The sequence below is a fragment of the Corvus cornix genome, chromosome 20 (assembly GCF_000738735.6).
Source record: "Corvus cornix cornix isolate S_Up_H32 chromosome 20, ASM73873v5, whole genome shotgun sequence".
Classification (NCBI taxonomy): Eukaryota; Metazoa; Chordata; class Aves; order Passeriformes; family Corvidae; genus Corvus; species Corvus cornix.
In genome coordinates, this window is record NC_046349.1 from 8,074,933 (window position 1) to 8,081,173 (window position 6,241).

Consider the following 6,241-nt stretch of genomic DNA (forward strand, 5'->3'; position numbering starts at 1 on the left):
CACACCTGCTGGGGGCTGAGGGCAAATGAGACCCCAAAACCCCATCAGGAGACGAAACCAGCTCCACCAGTGACTGGAGGCCAGCACGGGAAATGGAGCTGCCTCCACTGTGCTGCCTGGCTGCTCATGGGGGCTCCCAGCATGGTTTTAAATCTTTTTGAAGTCGTGCCAGGACTTGGTGGGTCCAGGGGGGTCCAGCTCAGCAATTTTGGCTGCTCCCCGACATGTGGGGCTGCGGTCTCTCTGAAAAATCCCTTCTACCCCATCTCCTGGGGCTGCTCTGCAGAAGCAGCGCTTGGAGGGGCCAGGGCCTGGTGCAGGGAGAAGTGCAGCAGGAGGGGCTGATGCCCAGAGCATCGCTCAGGGGGATTTGGGGGCTACCTTGTCTTAGAAGAGTGATCCAATGGCTCTGGGCAGGGATTGCTGCTCCTGCACTGCCACTGGCATGGCTGGGAGCAGGCACAGAGAGAGGCAGCTCAGTTCACCCCTTGCCCCTGTGGCCTGCGCTGTGGCTGGTAACATTTTAGACCGTTTATCTTCAGGATGAGTCATTTAATTGTAGGAAAGACAGCGATTCCAACAAGTGTATCTTGGACTTGTGTTTTATTTAGGAAGCTCAACTTGAAAAATTAAAAATACCCTTTTTTTCCTGCTCCCTTCATAAATTACTGACACATCCAGCGCTGACGGGCCCCGTGCACTGCCTGGGGATTCATTATCGTCACTTTCAGGGCTGTCACTCTCTCTTCCTCTAGTGAGGAATATGAGGAGCGATGTGTTAATGATGCTTTCAGGGATGCCAAACTCACCCCTGGGCTGCACTCACTGAGCAGAGAGGCACAGATCTGGGTGGGAGTCGGAGATGTTCCTAATTAGGTGCTTTTGATACTCGGAGCCTCCTGTCACATGAGCAGCAACTCACACGTGGCAGCTGCTGCATTGCCGACCATGGCACCTTCAGCGCTAACGTGTGGCCGAGCTTCCAGCAGCTTCTCCTGAGGAACAGGTGGGATTTGCTGGCCATTTTCCTCCCTTTGCTCCTTGGGGGCTGACACCCACTTTGGTCCTTCCCCAACCTCACAAACAGCCATGCCAGGGTGCAGACGAAGCTTGCTCCCTGCTGTGCTTCTCCATGTTCCAGGTGGAGGTGGCAGCCATGGGGCTGGTGGGGGCTGGCGCTGCCCGTCCTGCTCTGGAGAAGGCATCTCATGGGCTGACGAACCTGAGATTGACCCTGATGTTTCACCATTCTCAGGTTAGACAGTCCTCGAGGTGCCCCTCGCTGGGGCAGCTGCCGAACCCCCGGCCATGTTCCTTGTGCCTCACACTGTGTATCTGACTAGATTTCCCAGCCTCTGAAGAATTTGGAGGAGACAACAAAGAAGCAACCCCTTGGCTCTGTTTTTATGGTGGGGGTTACATGTGGGAGCCACCCAAACCTCCTCACATTGCCCTGCATGCTCCCCGGGAATCATGGAATCACAGAACCATTTTGGGTTGGAAAAGCCCTCTAAGATCACGAAGTCCAACCATTCCCTCAGCACGGCCAAGCCCATCACTAAACCATGTCCCTAAGTGCCACATCCACACTTCTTTTAAATCCCTCCAGAGGTGGTGACCCCACTACTGCCCTGTTCCAATGCTGGACAAATCTTTTGGTGAACAGATTTTCCCTAATATCCAACCTAAACCCTTCCCAGATGCAATTTGAGGCTGTTTCCTCTCATCCTGTCACTTGTTACCTGGGAGAAGAGACCAACCTCACCCGGCTACACCCTGCTTTCAGCAAGTTGAAGGAAAAATGAATGTTAAAAGCTTATCAATCAAAATGAGTGAACTTAGTATGAAATTGAAGGGAAGGGTTTTGCCAGTTAGGCACTGAAGAGCTCCATGCAAGAAGTGAGTGAGCCTGGAAATCTGTCACAAAAACCACAAAGAAAGCAATCTGTGATCTGTTTTCAGGCCCTTTCTGGATTTCTTACTTTGTTTGGGTCCAAACACCCTCCCGCTTCTACGGTGGGGACTGAGCCAGATGCAGCTCTGGGCACTCCACACACAGCCAAGACTATTCAATGGAGGCACTCTGGATTTCCTTTGGAGAAAGGGAAGAAAAATCTTTCTGACAGGAGCAAGGGAATTGTGGAACCCCTGCCCAGCTTTACATTCTCTAATACCTCCACTGGAAATCTGAGCAGCTTGGGGGGTTTTAAGGTTTGTATTAAGGGCTTGCAAAGATGAAAAAAGAAGAGGAAAAAGCCAAATAAAATTAGTTTTTCTGAGCAAGGTCAAGTTTTAGTAAGCTTGGTACAAAGAATGAAGTATGTCAGAATCCTCCCAATTGACCCCAGGAAGAACAGTGGAAAATACTTCCAAAAATACTCAGGAATCATTTGCAGAAAGAAGAAAAAGAAGGTGCAGGGCAGTGCCTGCCTTACCTGTGAACCCAGGACCAGCTCCCCTGCACTGCTGCCAGCCCCAGCCCCTCTGGCCTGCTCTCCTCCCCCTGCCACCCCCATGCCGGCTTTTATGGCCTTTCTCGTCAGCCGGCTGAGCCGAGCCGGGCCACAGCGAGCTGCCGCGCTCTCTGCTGGCTTCCTGTTTGCTCATCGAGCGGCTGCGGTAAAATTTCCATTACACACTGGACAGGCAGGGCGGTGGGGAGAAGTGAGGCAAAAAATGAAACCCCAACACGACTCTGTGTTTCAGTGGTTCTCTTGACTCTTTTGAAAATGAGAAAGTGCTGTCAGGTGGAGACACAGGTGAAAAGGGATGCCCTGGCTGTGGGAACTGCAGACTGTCCTCCAGTCTCAGTCTGTCTGCTCTGGGTTCCCCCTCCTTGTCCCCAAGAGGATGGAGAAGTCCTGCTCCTCAGTTCAACAAGAAGATCCTCCTTCCCAACCCCCACACTAAAAAATGTTTCCCAAATGCTGCCTCACTAAGTGGAGCCAAAAGACAAAGCTCTGTCCTGCTCTGACCAGAGGCTGTGGGGTTGTCTGTATCCCCCTTCACTCTGTCTCAGCCAGCAGATCCTCCAGCAATGCAAAACCCAGAGAGAAGGTCTGGAGGAGAGCGATTTATTTCTATCTTTCATTTATCCTCAGTGTGTGCAGAAGAGCCATTTTGGCTGTAGAATATAGGAGGGCAAAGGGAAAGGTGGAAAACTGCCTGCCATGAAAATAAGGAACCTGTCGAAGGATCCAGGCCCATCTGGAGCAGGTGTCTCTTGGTCTGGAGGGGAACAACCCCATGGCTGGAACGAGATGAGCTTTAAAGTCCCTTCCAACTCATTGTGGGATTCTCTAATTCAACAAACGCAAACGGAAAATTCACTGCAATGAGCAGGGACACCTTCCACTAGACCAGATTGCTCCAAGCCCCATCCAACCTGGCCTTGGACACTTCCAGGCATGGGGCAGTCACGTCTTCTCTGGGCAACTTGTGCCAGGGCCCCACCAGTCTGACGAGGAAGAACTTCTTTCCCGCCCTCTGTCAGTTTGGAGCCATTCTCATTACCCCTGTCACCCCATGCCCCTGTTCAAAAGCACTGAACTCAAATAAAGTATTTTAAATATCTTTGATGTTTCTAAATGCTTCTGTGGTGAGTGAGCTTGGCCAAGAGTCTCTCTAAGCAGAAGATGGCATGAGTTTGACTTACGGTGCTGCTGAAAATTTTTCCAGTGGCATCAGGTAAACACGTTCATGCGTGGCCTGTTGGATATATCGGCTGATCGCTGTGCACAACATCACTCATTCAAAAGCTTCAAAATACCCCATTTTCCACCACCGTTTCTATACTGACTTCTGAAAACCCGCCTCCGCTAGCAGAGTGTTTGATGCCAGCTCTGACAAAACTCCTTGTTGATAATACATGGAAATTCAGCATTTTTTAACAATTGGCCTAGATTGTGCCATGCAGAGCTGTGGACATGCCAGGTCCAGAGAGCTGTGACACACTGCTCACCCAGACCCAGGTCTGGGAGGTGACCTTGACAGCACAGCCCACTCCTGCAATGAATTGCCAAGTTCTCAGATGAGTGTTGGGGCCAGCACACGTTTCAGCCCACAAGAACTGTGTCTTTCTGTACAAATAGGAACCAAGCGGGTAACAAGTTCAAAAGGAAAACGAATTTGTCTTCTGACCCACTGTTCCCTTGGCTCCTTTCCAGCCCCACCAAGCCCACAAGAGGGGCAGTCCCCAGCACTGGAGCTCCACATGCCGTTGCCTCAGGCAAGGAGAGATTTCATCTGTTTCAGAGAAAACCAAGCCCATCTGCTGCAGAAAGAGAAAACACAACCTGAAAGTCCTCCTCTCAGGTGTTCCTGCCTCGAAATGACTGTGATTGCTCTTTGATGGTCAAGCAGACATTGTTCATCTTTTTTCTGTTGGCTTTTTTTTTCTGTTGGCTTTTTTTTTTAACCGCTCGGATCTATTTTTAGTGGTGAGGGGATGGTGCTCAGGAGGCTCTGCCATGGGTCAGATCAATGGGAGTTTGGGTCACTCTGGATGCCAGGCAGGAAGTGAAGCACAGCCGGTCCTGGTGGTCCTGACATGGGCAGTGGGACCCCAAAGATGGTGGGGGGCTGCAGGTGCTGATGAGAGCAGGGATCTTGCATGGGGAGTTTGGGATCCTGATGGCGGCAGGAGGATGAAGACACTGCCAGAAGTGGGGGTCTTGCCACTGGAAGTGGTACCCCGGTGATGGTGGGCTGCAGCTGAGCCCACAGGCATCTTGTGATAGCAATAAATCAAATATTTTTGGTCTTTTTTCTGTCTGATTTAATGAGACACCTGGAAGTGTGGTTTGCAATGAGAAAAAAAGGACTTTTTTTCTTTTTCAGCCCTTTTCTCCAGTGTCTCCATGTTATGGAGAAGGCAGTAGGGAGGGTCGCCATGGTGTCCCTGTGTGCCGCATGCTCCTGGCTGGGCTGGTCAACAGCAGGTGGGAGATGGAGCAGTCTGGTCCAGGTCAGGTCCTGGTCAGGGTCTACAGAGTGTTGGGCTCAGCCACGCTCAAAAACCACCACTTTTGCCCTTTTTCCCACCTGAAAACATGGCGTGACCCTGATGGGGCGGTTTGGGCTGGTGAAGAGACCTGATGCATCCCCCACCCTGCTGTGACACAGCCTCATGGCCAGGACTGCTCAGAAAGCCTTAGATCGTTATCTTGGCAAGAAAAGAGTGGTTTTTATTGTGTTCCTCCACCACAGTCCGTGGCCAGCATGGCCTCAGAGCCTCCGGCTGGGGGGGCAGTGAGGCACAGGCAGAGGGGAGGGAGGGAGCCGCCTGCCACCCACGCAGTGTTTCCGACGTGGCGTTTGCTGCCAGCAGTTTGTCACAAACAAAATAAATTCTGCCTTGTAGCCCTGAAACTAAATTTGGTCTGATAGCGCTGGTAATGGCGGTGTGAGGGAGAGGAACGTGGCGGCCTGACGGGGAGGGTGAGGGATCCAAGATGGCGCCGTGGTGTGAGGGCAAATGGCGGCAGTGAGGGTGGAAGTCACCAGAAACAGCGTTTGAGGATGAATCAGCCATGGTTGTCTCAAGCAGGCACAGTGTGGGAGGAGAGGAGATGGCTCCATATATTCCAGTGGCAGGAGCAGCCCACAGGGCGGGAAGGGATGGCTCCATGTTTGTCAGTGGCAGGAGCAGCCACCCTGTGGGAGCTGCTGGCATGGGCACAGGGTTGATTTGCTGAAGCAAAATAATCACAGAATCGTAGAATATGCTGAGCCGCAAGGGACCCATCAGGATTATTGAGTCCAACTCCTGGCCATGCACAGGACGAAAAATCACACCATGTGCCCGAGAGCCTTATCCAAACCCTTCTCGAACTCAGACAGAATGGATGGTGCAGATGCGAGGAAAATGTGGCTCTACTGGGGGAAGTGTAAATCTGAGGTAAAAGCGGGATCTGCTAAGCAAAAATGGCGACTCCACCATTGCCCTGGGCTGCCTGTTCCAATGTCAGAGCACCCTTTAGGTGAAGAAATTTTCCCCAGTGTCCATTCTAAACCTCCCCCGGCACAATTGTTTTGTCTTGTCCTGTTGCACATTACCTGAAGGCAGAGACTGAGCATACTGGGGAATAGGAGGTGCTTTGCCCCCCCAAGTAAGCAACGTGTGGATACCGCATCCCTGGAAGTATTCAAGGCCAGGTTGGATGCGGCTTGGAGCAACCAAGTAGAACATCTCCCTGTCCATGTCATGCTCTTCCATGGACCCGGTAACCCACCGCTGCTG

At 51.9% G+C, this 6,241-nt stretch overlaps 1 long non-coding RNA gene across 1 annotated transcript; it reads right to left on the reverse strand.

The window, feature by feature from the left end:
• Positions 1–584: 584 nt before the first annotated feature.
• On the reverse strand, positions 585–2,486 carry LOC109144287. Its single transcript, XR_002044947.2, has 3 exons — positions 2,436–2,486; positions 1,983–2,092; positions 585–1,192 (listed from the first exon to the last, which is right to left on the reverse strand). It is a non-coding gene; the product is annotated as an uncharacterized LOC109144287 (long non-coding RNA).
• Between the last annotated feature and the right edge of the window lie 3,755 nt (positions 2,487–6,241).